At 42.7% G+C, this 23282-nt stretch overlaps 1 long non-coding RNA gene across 1 annotated transcript in view; it reads right to left on the minus strand.

The window, feature by feature from the left end:
* Positions 1-20363: 20363 nt before the first annotated feature.
* The window catches only part of LOC117368184, a 36802-nt gene continuing 33883 nt past the window's right edge, over positions 20364-23282 (minus strand). Inside the window, exon 3 of the long non-coding RNA XR_004540917.1 lies at positions 20364-21068. This is a non-coding gene — a long non-coding RNA (uncharacterized LOC117368184). The remainder of the gene's footprint in view (positions 21069-23282) is intronic.

Below are 23282 nucleotides of genomic sequence, written 5' to 3' on the forward strand. Positions count from 1 at the left end.
GCATGTTACTTCAAATTTCATTGCAATGTGTTGGCTATCTGTGGAATTTTGTGTAAAGTATATAAGAACATAAGAATAGCCTTATTGGGTCAGACCAATGGTCCATCAAACCCAGTAGCTCGTTCTCACTGTGGCCAATCCAGGTCCCTAGTACCTGGCCAAAACCCAAGGAATAGCAACATTCCATGCTACTAATCCAGGGCTTCCCCCATGTCTTTCTTAATAATAGACTATGGACTTTTCCTCCAGGAAATTGACCAAACCTTTCTTAAAACCAGCGACACCATCCGCCCTTACAACAACATCTGGCAACATGTTCCAGAGCTTTATTCTCTGAGTGAAAAAAAGTTTCCTGCCATTGGTTTTAAAAGTATTTCCTTGTAACTCCGAGTGTCCCCTAGTCTTTATAATTTTTGACGGAGTGAAAAATTGATCCACTTGTACCCGTTCTACTCCATTCAGGATTCTGTAGACTTCAATCATATTTCCCCTCAGCCTTCTCTTTTCCAAGCTGAAGAGCCCTAACTATTTTAGTCTTTCCTCATACGAGAGGAATTCCATCCCCTTTATCATCTTGGTCGCTTTTCTTTGAACCTTTTCTAGCGCTGCTATATCTTTCTTGAGATAAGGCGACCAGAATTGAATGCAATACTCCAGATGAGGTCGCACCATGGAGCGATACAGGGGCATTATAACATTCTTAGTCTTGTTAACCATCTCTTTTTTAAATAATTCCTAGCATATTAATGGTTTATTTGAGTTTAAACTAATTGTCACCCAAATATTTACAGGATTGCTTGCTGCCTTATGTACCATCAAGATCTTTGCATTTTGCAACTCGTGGCAGTTTGGTTGTTCCCTCTCATTAAAAAAGTACATTTAGACATAATGAGGAAGAGTGTATTTTCCTGTGATGGGCCAACAGAACGGAACCAACTGTCAGTGTCTCTTTGCCAGCAGAAAAATCTGCGTCAATTTAAGAAACTGTTGAAACATCATCTTTTTTGACAGATGAAATATGCACCTTAATGTGCAGGACTAATTGGATGGATTGATTTTCAGCACCCTTTTGGCAGCTGATTGACGTATAAGAGTCTTGAAATGTTATTACTATTAAACATACTTGTTTGATGTATGTAATGCTCGAATGATGTTAAACTTGTATTTAATTATGTGTGTAATGTTGTAATCCGCTTTGAATAAAATCATAATATAAATACAAAAATATAAACTATACATTTATATGCACAAGGGGTGTGTAAATGCAGACACCTGGAATAAACAGTGATTTTTATAGGTAACATTTGGCTAGAATGTTTTAAGATTCATTTGGTAGCAATTTCACTTTTCCACCTTCAGTGTTAAGCTTAAGCAGGTACATTACAATTACACTTCTCCCTCCGCATTCGCTGTTTCAGCATTCGCGGTTTCGATTATTCACGGTTTTTAGCTTGCTGGCTCATCCCCCCAAATTGCATCAGCTTGCATAGAGAAATCGCTGATTCCAAGTGTTTACTGAGAAAATAGCTGATTCCCAGCCCTTTCTTCACCATGTTTTGCCTCTCCTTCAGGAACAGGCCAGGTCTCCCACCATGTTATTCGTGGTTTCACCATATTCACAATGGTTTTTAATACAAAACAGCGAATAACATATGAAAAAGTTATTCACGGCTTTTCTTTATTTGTGGTTTTGTTAATCCCCTATCACAGCGAATACGGAGGGAGAAGTGTAATTTTACCTGCAAAAGGAATAGCTAGAGGCGTCTAACCTGTCCAGCTGTCACCAATCAAGCTTGTCATGAAAGCTGAATTGTCTCGGATTTAAGTGCACAGGGACTTTTCCCAGGAACATTTCCCAAGCATAAGGATGGGAATATTACTTGTGCTGTGATAGAAGGCAAGAATGAAAGTGATTTTGCCTTTTTGGTAGAAATTAGTATCCTTTTGGGGTTTTTTGTATGTTCTAGGAAATAGAGTTCTGAGATTGAAAGTTAAATAGTTTACTGCTGGTATGGATTTATTCAACTGATCAAACAGCATCAGACACTGGACAAATTTTACTTCCTGCACTGCTCTCACAACCCTTCACTGGCATGCCTTGCAGTGGCGTAGGACTAGATTCCCTAAGGGCACAGATTGGATCTGATCCGTGAGCAATCCGATCCGATCCATAAATGGGGGGGCTGATTCACGAATCACCCTTATGCAAATGAGAGCGTTTGGAATCACACCCCTAACCGACCGCCCGGATCTCTCTACAGCGATCCCAACCCATATGCTGACCATCTATAGATGGTCTGTGCATACACTGGCCCTCTGTGCCCCGTCAGAGGAGGAAACCTACTTTTTTTTGCTTTATTTTTTCGTTGCAAGCCCTTGGTTTTAACCCGCTTTAAACCCGTGGGTCAAAACCATGGGCTTGCACTGCGGGGAAGGGCAGGAGAGTCGGGGCGGCTGGAGAGATTTGGGGCGAAAGTAGGAGATCAGGGCAGAGAGCAGAACGGGGCAGAGAAGCATGGCAGAGCAAAGGGCGGCAGAAGGCAGGGCTGTCGGAAAGGACCTGAGCGTCTGGTCCATAGCAGTTGCTTATTTTTGATTGGTCAGCCCAGTCGGTGTCCCTCATTTTTTTTTTTTAAGTGAATCGCTGCCTGCCTGCATTTGAATGCCGTTCCCCCTCATTTGCATGCGCGGATCGGAGGATGATCGGGACAGAGGTTAGTGAATCGGCTCGGAGGGAAATCGGGTCACAAAGGGGTCACTAAGTGGTCAGAAGTTAATCAGTGGGCTTAGTGAATCTAGCCCTTAGTAAGGGGAGCAGAGGGGTCCACCTCGGGCGCCGTCTTGCTAGGGGCGCCGACAACCCTCCTCTCCGCCCCCGTTCCTCCCCCTGCTGCACGCAAGTGCCCCTTGCCTTCCCCCGTATCTTTTTTACTTCTCCAGTGCGAGCAACATTGCTGCCCGTGTTGGCATCGGCGCTCTCTCTGAGGTCACTTCCGGGTTCCTCGCCTAGGAAGTGACATTAAAGGGCAAGCAGACACTGAGACAGGCATGTGGCTCATGTCGGAGAAGTTAAAAAGGTATGGAGAACGAGAAGGGGCACCACCCTCCTGGGCGCCTCTCACGCTCGCTACGCCACAGATGCCGTGATCTCTCCACTGTTTTTGTGCCTTTCCATGCTGACGATTCCTCAGCTACACAAAAACACACATTTGATTCCACCAGGAAAGGCAACGAGCAATGGCATTTGTGTTATAAAAACATCAATAAACACAGGGTTTTTTCCTATTAAAATCTCCTTTTCGATAAACACCTGAATTTAGAGTTTATAAGCACCTAAGTACAGGAACCGCATTTATTGATTTATTTGAACTTAGCTCATGCCTTTAATTGGTAGCTCGAATTACATTTGTGCACAGTAGGTATTTCCCTGCCCCAGAGGGCTTACACACTAAGTACTCACCCAAAGCAGCTAATTAGCTTGAAAATAAACATCTAAATTTACAATCTATAAACTTCTAAGGGTCAATATTCAGCCAGCGGTGGTGAGCATTTTTTTTAAGCTGCTGACAGCATTATTCATGGATATTTCATGCCGGAGACAGACATAGAATATCTACTGTGATTTTATGCAATAGGCTGTCTCTTATGTGGGTAAATGTGATATGCAGCACTTAACCACATAAATGACCCTGCATAAAGATAGGATTGACTTTTATGTGGTCCAATATAACCATTAAACTTAGGCAGTTAAACGCTGAATATTGGCACTGTATCTTCTACTTGCTGACTCCACCTCTGGACTGTTCACAAAAGTGAAACAACAAAAAAAACAAGAATAACATGACCATATGACCCGCTTTGAATGGGACCATCTCGTTTGTAGGTAGCCTGTCCCGTTGTCCCCAAGCACAGCTTCGGGACGCTGAAATGTCCTGCTTTCAGAAAGAGAGCAACCCACTATAACAATTTCTAAAAAAGGCGCTGTGCTTGGAGACAACGGGATGCAACTTTATAAGTGGCGAGCCCACAAACATTCCCCTTCCCCCCCCCGATGTCAATTCTGATGTCAGAGAGGAAATTCCAGGCCAGCCAATCGCTTCATCTCCGATGTCAGAATTGACTGGGGGGGGGAGGGAAGGCTTGTGGGCCCTCCACTTGTAAAGTCGCTGAATGAACCTAGCCTGTTGCTGCGTCGGCATTGGGGAATCAGGAAGAAATCGGCAGTGGTGGGGGTGTGGTGGAGAAGGGAGAGTGAAAGAAAGAAAGAAAGAAAGGGAAGGGCAGGGAGGGAGAAAGAAAGAAAGAAAGGGGACAGGAAGAGAGAGAAAGAAAGGGAAGGGGAGGGGGGACAGGGAGAAAGAAAGAAAGACAGAAGGGGGGGGGCAGGGAGAGAGAAAGAAAGAAGGACAGATATCTATAATTTTATTACATAAAAATTAGTAGATGTCCAGTTGTGAGGGAAAAAATAAATGGTCACGTTAATCAAGAAGAAATACTGCAGAAACAATGTACTTGATGTCAAGTCTTTTATTTCAAACAATAAACGTAGTTCTAATGTGGCCCACCTTTTAGATAAAGGAACAGGAACCCGACATGAGCGTATGGATGAGCCAAGACTCGGAAAAGAGCGTGAATATCTTAGCGCGCTGCATATCAGCCCTCCACTGATACGCAGCGCGCTAAGGTATTCACACTCTTTTCCGAGTCTTGGCTCATCCATACGCTTTTGTGGCCCGTAAAGGAACTATTCAGAAAGGACTCCTGAGGAAGATGTGTTGATTGAAATACGGACCGTGTCGGGTCCCTGTTCCTTTGCCTAAAAGGTGTACCACATTAGAACTACGTTTATTGCGTGAAATAAAAGGCTTGGCATCAAGTACGTCGTTTCTGCAGAATTTCTTCTTGGTTCTCTGCCTCTGTCTAGATTAAATTCTTTCTTATTATCCAGTCCTCAATTTCCTTCTTTTCATTGTGCCACCTCTTTCCCTCACCCCTTCCAGTATCTCACTAACTCCTCTTCCCTCAATCCAGCATGTGCCTTTTCTTTAGCCCTTCCTTCCATCCAGTATGTGCCCTCTCTCTCCTCCCCACTTGCAGTTTGAGGGCAGTTCTATAATCAGGTGCCCCCTTCTAAGTACCTTGATGCCTGACAATGAGAGCCTATTCTATGATAGCAACTGGGGAGGGGCATGCATGGGTAAAATCCAAATACAACTGTTTAAAGTTATATCCACAATTTACACATGAGCACTTTGACATACATTCAGCAGCTGAATTTCACAGCTGAAATCTTTGTCCCGTCGCCATCTCAACCCAAATCACTTCCTCAGTCAAATAGCCAAAGTTATATTAGAACAGCAAATTAAAAAAAAAAAAAAAAAATGCTTCCAGTGATTGCACAAATACTTTTGGATATTGACCTTAATGTGTCTAAGTCAGGCAGTGGCATAGTAAGGAGGAGGGGGGTAGCTGACTGCCCCGGGCACCATCTTGGTGTGGGCGCCGGCACCTTTCCGCCCTCCCCCATGCCATACTCGAGCCCTCCCTTCTCTGCCCCCTGTACCTTTTTAAAATCTTCACCAACGCAAGCAATTACTATAGCCTGTTGCTTGTCCTGGCCTGGCTTCCTCTGAAATTACTTCTGGGTCGTGGAGCCAGGAAATGATGTCAGAGGGAAAGCCAGAAATTGCTCGCGCTGATGAAGATTTAAAAAGGTTCAGGGGTGGGAAGGGAGGGCTGAGTGTGGTTTGGGAGCACAGAGGTGTGTGTGTGACTGGGAGGGGGGGGTTCATCATGCAAGGTACAGGGGCAGAGAGGAGGGCATGGTGTTGCCACCACCCCAGGCACTTCTTACCTTCACTATGCCACTGAAGGCAGGGGTTCTCAACCCAGTCCTCGGGACATACCTAGCCAGTCAGATTGTCAGGCTTCCTATAATGAGTATGTAAGAGATAAATTTGCATGCTTTGGAAGCTGTGCATGCAAATCTCTCATGCATATGAATTGTTGGTATCCTGGAAACCTAAACGGCTAGGTATGACCTCAGGACTGCACTGAGAATTCCTGGTTTAAAGTGATACTGATACTTAAAATACAAAGAAAACTATAAAATCAATCTTGATAATAATCAATATAATATTTACTTTAAAAAAAACGTAGAATGTGTAGTTAAAATATCTGTTACAGAGAACACTGTATTCTACAAAGGGCCAGTGTGTTAATCAGGGTACTGACATGCTCACCATAATCTGTAATCACAGTGTCTTAGCATTTGAAAAGCCTAGCATCCCACATGTGGTCTTTGCTCCTCCAGGCTGAGACTAGAGCTCTGTTGAGAGTTAATTGATCCTCTAGACCTCAGAAGGATTTCAGCCTGTTCCTGACATCACAAAGTTCCCTTTGATGAATTCAAAGCGTATGCGGGATGACAGGGATGCTGCTAGAGTTCAAAAGCAGAGGGCTAAGGGCCTGTATTAAAATGTAATTAATATATTCTAATTTGTCTTGACACTCGAATCAGTATTCCGAGATCAGTGGCAGCATTTTTCGCTTTGGCACTGCCGAGAAATCCTAGTGCTGCCCCCCTGAGCTTACAAAGGTAGGTGGAGCAATTCTATAACTGGGTGTGTGCAGTTCTGTAAGCTATATAGCGCATAATTTGAAGGGGGCATATATTTAAATACGGGTTGTCAGCTCTCCACCATGCCAACTATATAGGCATCAAAAAACCAAAAAAATTACCAATAATAAGATAACTCGAATTCAAAATAATTGGTAAAAATTTTCCTTGCTAAACCAACACTGGGATGATAGTTGCACCACAGGCTCAATCATTAAATGAACTCAGTAATTAAATAAAGGGGTTTCAGTACGGGCTCAATTTTTCCCACGAATAACCAAAAGCCCCGGGCAGGTATTCATAAGTGACTAGCACATAGACCGAGGTCTAAATAAATCCTGCCCCGTACATCATGATAATAATAATAATAATAGCAGTTTATATACCGCAGTACCGTTAAGTTCTATGCGGTTTACCAAAGATTAATGAAGTACAAGTTGAGAGAAGTTAGGGGATTGGTCAACAAGAGGGGGATGGGACAATGATACCCTTATATTTTTAAATAACCTTTGCGAATAAATATAAAGTGCAAACGTGCATCCACAAAAAAATTACAAAAACTAAGTGAAAATAACATCCCCAGATCCAAAAACAAGTACGTTCAAATTTCCAAAATTCATATAAAAATCAGCAGTTCATATCAAAGTTTGATATGAACTCTGATATGAACTGTTGATTTTTATACGAATTTTGGAATTTTTGAACTTACTTGTTTTTGGATCTGGGGATGTTTTTTTCATTTAGTTTTTGTAATTGTTTTGTGGATGCACGTTTGCACTTTATATTTATTCGCAAAGGTTATTTTAAAATATAAGGGTATCATAATGTACGGGGCAGGATTTATTTAGACCTCGGTCTATGTGCTAGTCACTTATGAATACCTGCCCGGGGCTTTTGGTTATTTGTGGGGAAAATTGAGCCCGTACTGAAACCCCTTTATTTAATTACTGAGTTCATTTAATGATTGAGCCTGTGGTGCAACTATCATCCCAGTGTTGGTTTAGCAAGAAAAATCTTTACCAATTATTTTGAATTTGAACTATATAGGCAGCCAGATATGATAGAGTCTTGTTTATGACCACAAATCACCCCAAGTATTGCTGACATTATTCAACTTACCAGTCAAGATGTCTTCCCCTCCCCTAAGCTTCACAGCACCCTCACCTGCATCACATGGCCACACTGGAGTTCCCGAAGCTTTTCCCTATCTTTCGCCACTTGTGGGACACAGAACATAGAAGTCTGTCCAGCTTCAGCCTCGGTTCCCTTAATGCTGGCATTACCAAATCATCTTCAGTCTTTTGCCATTTGCAGGGTGCAGACCAGAAGAAGCCTGTCTGGCTTCGGCCTTAGTACCACCAATATTGCCCAACATAACGCCTCAACAGCCATGTTGCGTGCCCGTCGTCTTTCTATTTAGGCATCCCCTCTGTCTATCCAATGTATTTTTGAATTCTCCCAACGTTTCTGAGTCCACCACCTCTCCTGAAGGGCATCACAGGAGTCCATTACCCTCCCTGTGAAAAGTATGGTTACAAGAAACTGGAAGAGTCATGACAGACTTAATTACACATTCTGGTGGTTAAATGTGTGTACCACTTCTAAGTATGAGAGAATAAATGCAGATTGTTTAGGGTTTAGTAGTTCGTTTAAAAAAGTGTGGAGCCCATAGACCACATTTGTTACCTCGCAATAATGGTCATTTAGCTCTCCTTTAATTAGATTTCTTTACACATCTGGGGGGGGGGGGGGGGTTGGTGGAGTAGGGGAGGGAAATGTATTTTGAGTATAAAATTACTTAATTATATTTATATTCGCATAATATGTCTTATTGTATTAATAATTGGGAGGGGGGGATGATTGTTTCATGTATTAATTGTGTATTTATTTAATTGTGCATTTATGCAGTGTTTATGTTCAATTAATTGTTTTGCACTGTCAAAGTTTGAAAATCAATAAAGATTTATTAAAAAAAGAAAAAGAAAAAGTATTTCCTGACATTACTCCTAAGTCTCCCTCCCTGCAATCTCAATTCATGCTTCTATGTCTCCAAAGATGTTTGCTTGTATATTAATTCCTTTCAAGCACTTAAATGTCTACATCATATCATTATAGAATACCATCAATTATGCGTATTGTACAGTGCACCAGATTACATCAGCCATTGATCGGGCTTAAGTAGTCACATCCAAAGTTTGGCATGCCAATGCAGCTTTGCATTAGCATACCATAATGGCCTAGACATATCCAAATGTCATTATAGACTTGGCGCTCAGTGTATATCATCTTGACGCCTACATGGAGGTGCCAAGTTATAGAGTTGTCCCCTAGGTTTGTTGTCTTTGCCCATTGGTTGTCAGTTCCAACATTCATAATTCAATGTCTTGAGTCAAGTGGTTTCTATGTATTCAGCTCCATTTTAGAAAGGTTGTAGAAGTCATAGAAACACAGAAACAGAAAAATGAAGGCAGATAAAGACCTTATGGTCTATCAAGTCTACCTAACCATGCCATCTACTATCCCTCTCCCCTAGAGATCTAACATACTTTTCCAAGCTTTCTTGAATTCCGATATATTTTTTGTCTCCACCAGGAGGCTTTTTCTGTGAAAAAGTCAGAATTGAGACGTCAAGATGAGGATGTCTCCAGTTTCAGTAGTATTTTTAAAAAAAATAATTTATATTCTGCATATCCTACAATTCTATGCAGATTACAAATTATTCAGGTACTCAAGCATTATTTCCTAACTGTCCCGGTGGGCTTCCACTCTATCCAATGTACCTGGGGCAATGGAGATTCAGTGACTTGCCCAGGGTCACAAGGTGCAGTGTGGGATTTGAACCCACAACCTCAGGAGGCCAAGGTTGTAGCTCTAACCACTGCACCACACCCCCCCAAAACAGAATCTGCTGACATAGAGGTCATACTAAAGTACAGAAAAATGGACGTTTATGCACAATGTGCAGGTGGCATAAAAGTCTATTTTAGAAAATTAAATGCATCGAATATACTATATATTGATATTTTTCAAGCCAGCACATAACTGGTTATCTTTACAATGATAGATAATTGGTTACACAACCAATTATGCTCTGCACTCATAAAGATGTGCAAGCATATAGCTAATTATTTTTATGCTCTTCAAAACATAACTGGTTATTATCCTAAAGTCACAATGACCTGTTTCCCTTTCCAGTGTGGATTATGGGGGAGGGGATAAGAACCATTGGGGGATTAAGGGGGCAATCTCTCCTAATCCCTCCAGTGGAGTGCTGCTCAATACCAGCCGCTTCCCAAATCTTTCTGAAATAGGGACTGAATTTCAGTGAACTTGCTACACCTTGATTCTATCCAAAACACACCCAGACCACACCCTCATGCCATTTGTATGCACTTGGGTTTGAGATGTGTATGTCCCAGCTTTATAAAATGAGGACTTCGATGTTATACAGGATAAATATTTCAGTGTTATGTTATGTTCAGTCTTATATCCCACCAAATCCTCACAAATCAGAGGTCTAGGTAGGTTACAAGCGGCATAATATTGCATAGAGTACTTTGTGTTACCTAGAATGTTTGTGTTACATAGAGTTCTACATACCATGTTTCCCCGAAAATAAGACAGGGTCTTATATTAATTTTAGCTAAAAAAAAATGCACTAGAGCTTATTTTCAGGGGATGTCATTTTTTTCATGTATAACAATCATCTCTCCCTTCCTCTTCTCCAACCAATTCTTCCTCTTTCCTTTCTCCCCCACCCCATGTGCAGCATCTTTCCTCCCTTCTCACCCTTCCCCTTGATTACCATCTTTCTATCCCTCCCTCCCATCCCCCTGTGCAGCAGAAACCCACTGACCCTCCCACTGTGAGATTGACATACCTCTGCTTTGAGGCCTACCAAAAACAGCGGCAGCAGCAGCGCTCTGATCAGGCTGCTTTGCGGCCTTCCCTCTGCTGCATCACTGATGACATCAGTGATGCAGCAGAGGGAAGGTCCCGGCAGGGAAAGCCACGAAGCAGCCCGTTCAGAGTGCTGCCACCACTGCTGTTTTTGGGTGCTTCGGAGGTATGTCAGTCTCACGGTTGGAGGGTCGGTGAGATTCTGCTTCACAGGGGTGGGGGTCGCTAATCGACAAGCCCAGAAATAGTGGAAGCCTGGATTTAAAAAACCCCCAAAACAACTAGAGATGGAGTCAGGGATATTCGGGGGGAAGGGGGGGCTGAGGGGTCAATTTTAACTAGGGCTTATTTTGGGGGTAGGGCTTATATTAGGAGCATCTTTAAAAATTATGCTAGGGCTTTTTGGGGGGGTAGGTCTTATTTTCAGGGAAATACGGTATTACATATAGGGTAATACATCAAAACAGCAGCTGATTCTTAACATTGTCTGTATCATTATTCTGCATTTCTTTGAGCCCCTTGCAGGGATTAAAAAAAAAAAAAGAAGTATGTTTTAATTTTTGGTGAAACAATGGTTGTGTGAATCTCGAAGGGAAGTGAGTTCCATACTTTTGCTATTATGTAACTGAACTTTTTGCTGTCGTATGTCTTTTATTGTTTTTTTAAACTATTGTAAACCGCATAGAACTATAGGGCCTTGTAGTATATAAACTGATTATTATTATTATTAATGTATATATTTTAAATCCTTCAGAATTGGGAATGATAGGATTAATGATAAGATTAAGTTGAGCCGCAGTACCTGTTTATGCATGTCTCAAGCACAAATAGGGCTTTAAAATGGGCTTCCAATCTAAGGTGCTACAATGTTTTTATATACATATATATATATATATATATACAGTATATAGTACATTATCAGTGTTGCTTCATTTTGCCATTTTTTTTATGCAAGATGCCTCTTTGAAGTGTTATGCTTTGCTCTTTCACTGTGTTTGTTAGCTCAGCACCTTGGCATAAACATTTTATACTCTCTCCTTTAAAACTACTCAAAATGATTTCCTGACAACTAAACACCTTTAAAAATGCTTTGATAAACTAGTTGTGGCATTTTGAGGAGGTAATTGGTTGTTTTGCTCTAAATATGTTTCATGGATCCCTGCCTTCCATTTCTTCAATCTAGGCCCCAAATGCAAAAAAAAAAAAAATGTGTATTCATTAATCTGGCTTTCCAAAAGATAATTCAGCCTTTAATACATAATTCTAAATGAGGTACCTTAAAATGGCTACAGATTTCAGTTTCAGACAATTTATGTGTCCCCTTAAAACACCACATATATGTGAAGATACTGGAGTAGGGTTACCACAGGGCTGCCCAAGTCCAGTCTTCGAGATCTACTGGCAGGCCAGGTTTTCTAGATATCCACAATAAATATGCATGAGACAGATTTGCCTGCACTGCCTTCTTGGTATGCAAATCTCTCTCATAAATGTTCATTGCGGATATCCAGAAAACCTGGCCTGCCAGTAGATCTCAAGGACCGGACTTGGGCAGCCCTGGGTTACATATAGCTCCAGAAAAAGGAGGACGGATTGAGACATCCAGGTTTTATTTCCATTGCTTTCAATAGAAGTAGAACCCATCTCAATCCGTCCTCTTTTCTCCATATGGTAACCCTAGACTAGAGGCGATTTTAGGCTAGGCCTAGAACTCAAGCAACTCTGTAGTGAAGCATTATAGGTCCAGTAACACAGATTTTATTTTATTTTTTTGTTTCAAAGGAACCTGGACTTTTGGGAGCACAAGGGAGAAGAGGGAATGGACTTGGCTGAGTGCATCGCCCTCCGGGCAGAGGAGACTTCCTATTAATTTATTCTGTATTCTATATTCCACTGCTATTTTTTGATCCAAGTATACCTAGGGTTACCGGATGTCCAGGTTTTGAAAAGCTTCCAGCTCGGGACCGCATCAGGAGGGCATCTGCACATGCGTGGATGAAACGCAGTGATATCATGCAGGCGTGTGACATCATCGCGTCACACCTGCCCATGTGCAAATGTCCTCCCAATGTGGCTCCGCGCACGAGATCAGGTTGACGGGGGTAGGGCTGGAGCAGAACGGGGCATGACTTGGGCAGAACAGGGTGGGACTGGGTGGAAACTGGGCGGGCCTGAGGGGGGGGGGCAGAGCCTTGGATCTGAATTTTACATTAGTAAAATCTGGTAACCCTAAGTCTACCGCCATAGTAATCTGGATCATGCACTCCTGATGCAGGTAACATTGCCGAAACCTGGTTGTGTCAAATCCCAACAAACCGTATTTTTAACCAGTCATTTTTCCCCACCTGAATTACCAACCACAGCTCTGTTGAACAGGCGTTGAAGGTTGATCTCTGATTTGAACCTTGGACATTTTTGTGCTCTCAGGAGATGAAGCAAACCTCATGGTAGAGTCACAGCTCTACTGCAAAATAGTGCAGCATGATATAATCCGGTCTATCGCAAACTGTCCCCTTCTTCTATGAAACCGCGCTAGTGGTTTTTAGCGCAGAGAGCCGCACTGGATGGCCCGTGCTACTCCCGATGCTCATAGGAACTCAATAAGCATCAGGAGCAGCACGGGCCATTCAGCGTGACTGTCTGCGCTAAAATCCCACTAGCGCAGTTTCGTGGAAGAGAGGTGGGGTGTGGAGGTGTGCCCTGGAGGATTCCAGGTATGTCCCGAGATGCCAGCGAGGAGGAGAGGCACCGGCTGACCGCTTAGAGGACGTGCCTCTCGCGGTGAGAGGCACGTCTTGTAATCAGTCAGCCGGTGCCTCTCCTCCTCACCAGCACCTCTGCTCCTTCTCCTCACTTCGCCTTCTGCAGCCCCCCTCAACCCCCCAACCTGTGGTAATAGGAGGCTCAGGGCCATTGTGTTGTTTTTGTTTATATTCCAGTCTGATCAGTCATGTTACACCCTGAGGCAGCAGATTTGCGAAACGCTGGCCACCGTCGGTGTACCGATCAGCTGAGAAGATAAGTTGATTTACGTTCACCTATCTTTTTGAGTTTTCACAGCACAGCACAGAGCTTTCCAGTTTAAAGGAAGGTTTTTGCCGATGAGGTGACCACTCAACCACCTTTATTGCCCCCTTTGTGGAGGTGGGAGGGCCCTTTCCTGAGGCTTTTCCTTCTATTCAATTTGTTGTGAAGCCTGTGTTGTTCTTTTATCACACAAATGGGCATCTTGCATCACTTGATGTGAAAGTGTTACAATTTATTGACATGATGACATCACACATGCATGTGACATCATCGCATTGACGTCCACGATTTCTGGTGCCCTCCAGAAGCAGCTCTGAGATTAGTGTGCCAGCAGCTTAAAAGGTTGCAACACACTGCTACAATCAATGATCATGCACATGATTGCTATGTTAAAATCATGGCAGTATTGCGTAGTTCATTGATAAATGTCACCTTTCCTGTCAGTGCTCGAAACAATCACTGCTCAGGCATTGACAGGACGGGTGATAGACATTAAAAAAATCAAAACAAAACATACCAGCTTCTCACCCCCTTCTGAACCCACAGGTCTTTGCAGAGGTCTCCATACCTTCTCGACTTGACCCCCTCTACAACTTCACGAAGATCAATGGAGAAGAAAGGAATTAAAAAGCTGAAATTCTGACTGTTTTGTAAAAGAAAATTAAATGCCTTTTAAAATGAATACATAAATCTTCTAAAGCCACCATTGCTCTGAAATCCAGAACAAACAGAGGAGACTATTTAAAGATAAAAATAGTTTCCTATTTGCTTTCCCGTTCACTGCAGTTAAAAGAATGTTCTTGTCACTGGAAAGTTTCAAGTTTATTAGGCTTTTATATACCACCTATCAAGGTTATCTAAGCGGTTTTACAATCAGGTACTTAAGCATTTTCCCTCTCTGTCCCGGTGGGCTCACAATCTATCTAACGCACCTGGGGCTATGGAGGATTAAGTGACTTGCCCAGGGTCAGAAGGAGCAGTGCGGGGTTTGAACCCCCCAAGCTCAGGGTACTAAGGCTGTAGCTCTAACCACTGCGCCATACTCTCCTCCAATACAATATTAGCAGTGAGCCAAGAATAGAACAATGAAGCCATTGTGACATCACTGATGAGGTTGGCTTTTATTGGTGGAATGAGGCATTATGACATCAGGGAAAGAGATTGGGACTTGTATACTGCCTTTTTGTAGTTTTTACAACCACATTCAAGGGGGTTTACATACAGGTACCATAGAAACATAGAAATAGATGGCAGATAAGGGCCACGGCCCACCAAGTCTGCCCACCCCAATAACCCTCCCCTAGCTTTCTCTGTGAAGAGATCCCACGTAGCGATCCCATTTTGACTTAAAATCAGGCACGCTCCTGGCCTCGACCACCTGCGGTGGAAGATCATTCCAGTGATCAACCACCCTCTCGGTGAAGAAGTATTTCCTGGTGTCACCGTGTAGTTTCCCGCCCCTGATTTTCCACGGATGCCCTCTTGTTGCCATGGGGCCTTTGAAAAAGATGTCCTCTTCCACCTCGGTACTTCAAGCATTTTTCCTATCTGTACCGGTGGGCTCACAATCTAGTGTACCTGGGGCTATGGAGGACTGAGTGACTTGCCCAGGGTCACAAGGAGCAGTGCAGGGTTAGAACCCACAACCCCAGGGTGCTGCGACTGTAGCTCCAACCACTGCGCAACACACTCCTGCTAACAGGTTGGGGTAAGTACTAGTGATCTTTGAGTGCTGCCGTCAGGGTTTCAGGATATCCACAAAAATATTCATTTGCATACAATGGAGATAGTACTTGCAAATGTATTTCATGCATATTCACTGTGGATATCTTGAAAATCCAATTGGCTTGCTACATTTGAGAACCAAAGTTGTCCATAGGTTGCAGGGCTTCTCAAACCTGCCCTGGGGATCCAAGTTTTTTCAAAAAATTTGATAAAATGCTTATATAATTTTGAAGCGATTTACATTAAAATGATATTTACAAAGAAGACATATAAACAATACTAATGTTAATACTGACTTACAAGAGAAACCAGGAAGAAAAAAGGGAGAGAATTACAAACAGCTAGATGGGTTTCAGTGTAACCTGACCAAAAATGTATGAGATAAATATGCATATATTGTTTGTTCAATGCATTCAGTTTTATGTTATGTATATTTATGGTGGATATGCTGAAAACCCAACTGGCTGTGGGGTCCCCAGGTCAGTTTGGGAAACCCTGTACTAGATGTACAGAGGAAGGGATTGTAGATGGTACGGATGGGCACTTAAAAGTGGCCTCAGCGTGCCCTTACTCAGGTCTTTACCACACTCTAAGATCATTTTTGGTGCAGCTGGAATCATTGGAATTGTCAGACAGCCAATTTTGGGTGGGCTTGAGCCCTCTCTCTCTTTCTCTCTCCCTCCCTCCATTCCTACTCCCCAACCTGTGCAGCATCTCTCTTTCCCTCCCCCAAACCTGTGCATCTCTCTTTCTCTCCCTTCCCATCCTCCCATCCCATGCATCTCTCTTGCCCTCCATTCCTACCCCCAGCCTGTGCAGCATCTCTCTTTCCCTCCCTTCCCTCCAGCATGTGCAGAATCTCTCTTTCCCTCCATTTCTACTCCCTAGCCTGTGCAGCATCTCTTTCCCTCCCTTCCCACCCCTAAGTCCGTGCAGCATCTCTTTCCCTCCCTTCCCTCCCCCAGCCCATGCAACATCTCTTTCCCTCCATTCACACCCCCATAGCCTGTGCACCATCTCGCTTTCCCTCCCTTCCCACCCCCAGCCTGTGCAGCATCTCTCTTCCTTCCCTTCCCACCCCAAAGTCCGTGCATCTCTCTCTCCCTCCCTTCCCCCCAGCATGTGCAGCGTCTCTCTCCCTCCATTTCTACTCCCCAGGCTGTGCAGCATCTCTCTTTCCCTCCCTTCCCACCCCCCAACATGTGCAGCATCTCTCTTTCCCTCCCCAAGCCCATGCAACATCTATTTTCCTCCATTCACAGCCCCATAGACTGTGCAGCATCTCTCTTTCCCTCCCTTCCCACCCCCAACCCATGCAACATTTATATTTCTCTTCAGGTCACTGGCAGTGGTTCCTACATGCTGCAGGCAGCTGACCCAGAAGCCTTCTCTCGGATGCAAAATGCAAGCATGTCAGAAGGTAGGTTTCCAGGTCAGCTACGGTAGCATGTAGGAACTACTGCCTACAACATGTGGCTGCTGGGTGGGCAGGTCTGAGCCTAAACTGGGTGGGCCAGGCCTACCTAGGCCCACCCCATGGCTATGCATCTGGCTGAAAAATGTCTGACTTTCCATTTTCCAAAGTAATGGCTATGTGCTACTATTTCGGTTTCTACCAGGTACTTGTGACCTTGATTGGCCACGGTTGGAAACAGAATACTGGGCTAGATGGGCCACTGGCCTGACCCAGTAAGGCTATTCTTATGATTTGTTTCTTGTGACTGGATGGACTGTCACTTTAACTAGTTTTATTTTCTATGTTTACTTTTCCTGTAGTTGCAAAATAGGAAAACACTTTAATAAACATCTGATCCCCCTAGTTCAATAGTTCCTCACTCGGCCTTTGAGGTATATGCAACCAGTCCGTCTTCAGAGACTCCAGGACTAGCCCAACCATTAGGGATGATCAGGCAGTCACCTAGGGTGGCAGATTTTGCAGGGTAACAAAGAGCAACTGTAATCAAAGCAAAACCAGCCCCACAAACTCAAAGAACCATCAGTGCATACTTTATTGTATTTACAGTACATACCACTTATAACCTAAGTGGTTTACATTTAGGTACTTAAAGCATTTTCCCTATCTGTCCTGTGGGCTTACACTCTATCTAATGTACCTGGGGCAATGGGGGGGATTAAGTAACTTACCTAGAGTCACAAGTAGCAGTGTAGGATTTGAACCCACAACCTCAGGGTGCTGAGGCTGTAGCTTTAAAAACTGTGCCACACACCTCCCTTGCATTTATATAGGATTTTTGCATGATGATGATTACTGGGTTTAAATATCATAATCTTGGGAGCTTCAGGCTAGGAACATGAAAATTAATGGGGGTGGGGGGGAAGGCTGAAGGTGTGCCTGGGAACCCACTGTGTCTGTAAGGAAAATACATTAGATAGATTTTCAGGCATTGCCATCATTATCTGAAAATACATATTTATTGTAGATAACCTGGAAACCCAACTAACTGGGGGGATGGGGGAGGACAGGTTTGGAAAGCCTTGTCCAACTGCCTTTTAATTGCATCATAGTTACATTACATTACATTAGTGACTTCTATTCCACATATACCTTGCAGTTCTAGGTGGATTACAGAAGAAGATAACTGGACATTTCCAGGAAAAGTTACAGGATAAGGTGTTAATTACATAGCTGAGAATTTGCTTGGAAAATTACAAGATTGGGAACAATTAAGGAGATGTTTTAGTTTTTCTTGACAAATTTTCTGAATAGCAGGGTTTTAATTTCCCTTTGGAATATTTTGTAGTCGGACGTAGTTGTCAGTATGTTTGAGAGCTGGTGGTCTAGTTTCGCTGCTTGCGTTGCTAATAGGCTGTTGTATATCTTCTTGTGCTGTGTGCCTTTGACTGGGGGGGTGAGTAAATGGGGTCTGAGTTCTCCTAGGTCTGGTTGATTTGTTCCAGTTTAGGCGTTCAATTAGGTAGGAGGGGGCGGTGCCGTTCAATATTTTGAATAATATACAGTAAAATTTGAAAAATATTTGTGCTTGTGTGAGGAGCCAGTGTGAGTCTTATGCGGTGGAGATGTGGTCATATTTGCTTAGTGAGTCGATCAGTCTGAGGGGCTATGTTTTGCACTGTTTGTAGTTGTCTTGCCATTCTTGCAGGTAGAGGATGTTGCAGTAGTCCAAAAGTCCCAGGACTAGGGATTGAATTATGAGTCGGTATTGCTCCCTGTCTAAGAATTTTCTTATTTGTCTCAGGTTGCGCATGACTCCAAAGGCTTTCTGGATGGTCATGTTGATCTGAAGTTGCATGGTGCAGCATCTGTCTATCATTACCCCATAGTTCCATCTTATATGAAATTTGAGAAGAAAATTTTAATATGTATGTCTTGATTTTATTTTGTTAAGATTGTGTATGTTTTTGTAACCCGCTTAGGTTTACGTGGGCTATACGTTTTATAAATATTTGATTATTTGATTGTGTTTAAAAGATTTCTGAAACAGCATGTTCTGCTTCAGGTATGATATCACAATGACTGTGGATAGACTCCAGATGGTTCTGTTATGTATTGTTTGTTATTATCAGAGGTCCTTTATTTTAAAATTTCTATTCCGTTTTGAGCTTAAGAGGATTACAGTAAAAACACACATAAATCATTACATACAAACTTCATAACTCATATTGCTTTATGGTACGGCCATACCTCAAATACTGTGTGCAGTTCAGATCACCATATCTAAAAAAAGATATAGTGGAATTAGAAAAGGTACAAAGAAGGGCAACAAAAATGATAAAAGGGATGGGACCACTTCCCTATGAAGAAAGGCTAGGGCTAGGGCTCTTCAGCTTGAAGAAGAGGCAGCTCAAGGGTGATATGATAGAGTTCTATAAAATAAGGAATGGAGTGGAAAGGGTAGATGTGAATCCCTTGTTCAAGCTCTCCAAAAATACTAGGACTAGGGGAAATGCGATGAAGCTATTAAGTAGTAGATTTAAAACAAACCGGAGAAAATATTTCTTCATACGATGTGTAATTAAACTCTGAAATTCATTGCCGGAGAATGTGGTGAAATCAGTTAGCTTAGCAGGGTTTAAAAAAGGTGTGGCTACTTTCTTAAAAGAGAAGTCCATAGGCCATTATTGAGATGGCTTGGGGAAATCCATTGCTTATTCCTAAGATAAGCAGCATAAAATCGGTATTACTACTTGGGATCTAACTAGGTACTAGGTACTTGGGACCTGGGCTGGCCACTGTTGGAAACAGACTGTCCTAGAATGGCAATTCTTATAATAATAACAGCAGCAACACTTCATCTATCTCCTCATCTTCTTCCTCCATACAAATATCTAATTACACGAATCTCATGGACATTCCACTCTAATAAAATGCTTGCACAAATAAATGAGTTTTCAATTCCTTTTCAAAAGGCCTGAAATCCTTACTCGATCTCAGACAACCTGGCAAACCATTCCACAATTGGGGGCCTGCTACCGAAATTGCCTTTGCTTGAATTCTTTTGTCGTATGTTTCCCTTACTGACTCAACGGACAATCTCATTGCTGACTGTGAGCGTAATGGCATATACCACCTCAGTCTGCGCCAAGTACCAAGGTACAATTCCATAGATTACCTGAAGGATAATGGTCAGAACCTTATATTCCAGGGGTGTCCAATGTCGGTCCTCGAGGGCCGCAGTCCAGTCGGGTTTTCAGGATTTCCCCAATGAATATACATGAGGTCTATTTGCATGCACTGCTTTCATTGTATGCTAATAGATCTCATGCATATTCACTGGGGAAATCCTGAAAACCCGACTGGACTGCGGCCCTTGAGGACCGACATTGGACACCCCTGTTATATTCAATCCTAAACTTAATTGGTAACCAATGTAGTTGCTTTAGCACCAATGAAATATGCTCTTGCCGAGCTACCTCTGTGATCATTATTGCCGCTGTATTTTGCACAACCTAATTTACCTAATTTATCCCCCCCTTTAAAAAAACCCCCATAGTATGGCTTATAGCGCCGGCCACGGCGGTAACAGCTCCAATGCTCAAAGTGGCCAGTGCTAAAATAATAATAATAATAACTTTATTCTTGTATACCGCAATACCATGGAAGTTCAATGCGGTTAACAATAGAAGAGACTGTACGTATACAGCGATGTTACATGTTATAGCGGGGGTAAAAGCCATGCTACGGTTTTGTAAAAGGTGGAGGGGGGGAGGGGGGTTACTGAATTTATTATGCATGCTTATTTTTGTAATCCACTTTGGAGAAAAGTGGAATAAAAGTTGAAATAAATGAAAAAATGATAAATGAGCGAAATGAAATGATTAACAATTTGTAGATTTTGAAACTTGTATTAGCTGTTTGGAAGTTTATCTACCTGAAAGATTAGACTCCTTTGGAAACTTTTGTATTAGTGAAATGTAATTTTTAGATTGTGCTTTTAGACTGCAAACCGCCTTGAACCTACGAGGATAGAATTGGGTTAGAAATGCTGAAACCAAATGAAATTAAATAAGCCTCTGTGCGTTTGTACCAATTTCCAGTGCATACTGACAAAAACTCAATTTTTTTTTTATGAGTCCAGTTATGAAGTTCAGCTTCAGTCCTGGGATTATTCCCCGGAATCTAATTATATATGATATGATTCACTTGTTAAGTCCGGATTCCATCACAGACTGTGATAGCTTTAGACAAACTGAAAAATGATCCAGACAATGGTTTCTTCTTCACCTACAAAAAGGGCTCACGCAGGATGCTGAAAGGTCATGTATTTTCAATCATTTCTGGGCAGCTCTTCTGTTAATTCAATAAAGGGTACTTCAGCTGGTTTAAAAAAAAAAAAAAATCCACTTTATCTGCAGGAAAAAAAACTATGACGGCGCATTTGCAAACATGAAATAGTTAATACATCTTTGAGGAAAATACCCTTCACCTGAGTCATGTACTCCATCATAGAGTCCTATCAAATGAGCTTTACTAGCTCATAAATTACTGAGCAAACCATTCCAAACAATAAAGGCAACTTTACTTACTGAACCATTAAATTTACATACTTAAATTAGACCCAACCAGACATCTCAGAGCCAGACAAACAATGAATTTAGGGAAAGCACTACAGTGTAGTACCCCACCTCTCACATTAAATTAATGAAGTGCTTCAATTTAATCATCATTAAGATTACATCTTTATTTCGTTACGTAGCAGAGATTGACCTGCAGCTCAGGCGAACACACTGGCCTCCTGACACCGCTTTCTTACAAGGAAATAACGCAGAGAGGATTTTTTACAATGAGGTCTCCAAAGTTCTTCTTGAGAGGCAAGGCTGGCTGGGATTTTAGTAGTTTCAGTTTCGCCAACTGGAATGAGCAGCTCTTGCACTGGGTGCCATTTTATTTTACTTTCTTGCCCCTGAAAGTGGGGTGAGATTAGGGTTACCAGATTTTTTACTTTAGACCCGCCCCCCCAGGCCCGCCCAGTTTCACCCATCCCAGCCCTGCCTCGTTACGCCACAGTCCCTCCCCCAATCCCATCCTAGTCCCGCCCCCCCACTGCCTCTTGTCCGACGTGATTTTGAGGAAGCTTTTCAAAACCCGGACAAAGTGCTGGGTTTGGTAAAGCTGTCTGTACCCCCCCCTCCGGACATGTCCTCGAAAAGGAGAACAACTGGTAACTCTAGGTGAGATGGAGGTTAGATCTTCAAAGAAGCTTTAAAAGAAGGCTCCTAGTAGAGCTTAATACTATACTCCCCCTCTAGATCTCTATGTTCTGCCGAACAAAATCTTCTATGAATCCCTTCGATTCATCACATATTCTACGACACCTCCGGGAAAACAATCTTCTCTGTTACAGCCCCCAGTTTATGAAATGCTCTTCCCACTTACCTTAGAAAACACTCTCTAGTATTTAAAGATGCTTTCGCGACTTAATTCTCAAACAATTTTTCCCATTCTGCTCAGACATAGTCTCCCTTCCAATTGTCTCACTTCCTTTTTTATTTTTTAATATTCAAATGTAACTAGTATCTCCCCCCCCTACCTCTATGTCTATTATACGTATTAATTAAGCCCCTCAACAACTATGTTAATCTTTTAATTTTGTATGTACACCGCCTAGATAGGTTGATAGGCGGTATATCAAAATTAATTTAAAAAAAAATAAACATTGTTAATGTAGTTCTAATACATTCAGGCCTGGATTCTATAAACACCGCTGTCATTGTTGGCTGCCTTGCAAATGGCCGTCAATCGTGTGTCAATCACGTGATGGCACAATTTACAGAATCACACCTTCATGAAAGGTAGGCACCGGAAAGGTGGTTCATAGACATAATTGCGGAAGACAAAGGCACGCGCCGACAACTGAGCGCAAGACGGAGGTGCGCGCCGAAGAAAATTACTGTTTTTAGGGGCTCCGACGGGGGTTTTTGTTGGGGAGCCCCCCCCACTTTACTTAATACAGATCGCGGCGGCGTTATGGGGGGTTGTAACCCCCCACATTTTACTGGAAACTTAACTTTTTCCCTAAAAACAGGGAAAAAGTGAAGTTTTCAGTAAAAAGTGGGGGGTTACAACCCCCCAAACCCCCTCCAACGCCCCCACAATGCGGCGCAATCTGTATTAAGTAAAGTGGGGGGTTCCCCCCCCCATGCCCCCCGTCGGAGCTCCTAAAAACAGTAATTTTCTTTGGTGCGCGCCTCCGCACTGCACTCAATTGTCTGTGCGCGCCTTTGTCCCGGCGCGCTTTTGACCTGACACAGGAAAGGTAGCGCACCTTAGCAAAAGGAGCCCTTAATCTCTTATTCAAAAAAAACCTCAGATATCAGGCCCTACATTAAAGATCCCTTTTATTCCTTTTGTTTTTTTACCTCCCCTTTCTTTTATTTTAAGCAATGTATCCTCCCCATCTGCCCATGTGAATCATGCTATGTCTGTAGCCTAAATGTGAATTTGTTCCCTCTATTTATATATATTTAAACATTTTAATACTTTGTATAAATTGGAAACCACTTTGCTTATAAAAGCGGTATATCAAGACCC

This window comes from Geotrypetes seraphini, chromosome 10 (assembly GCF_902459505.1).
Source record: "Geotrypetes seraphini chromosome 10, aGeoSer1.1, whole genome shotgun sequence".
Classification (NCBI taxonomy): Eukaryota; Metazoa; Chordata; class Amphibia; order Gymnophiona; family Dermophiidae; genus Geotrypetes; species Geotrypetes seraphini.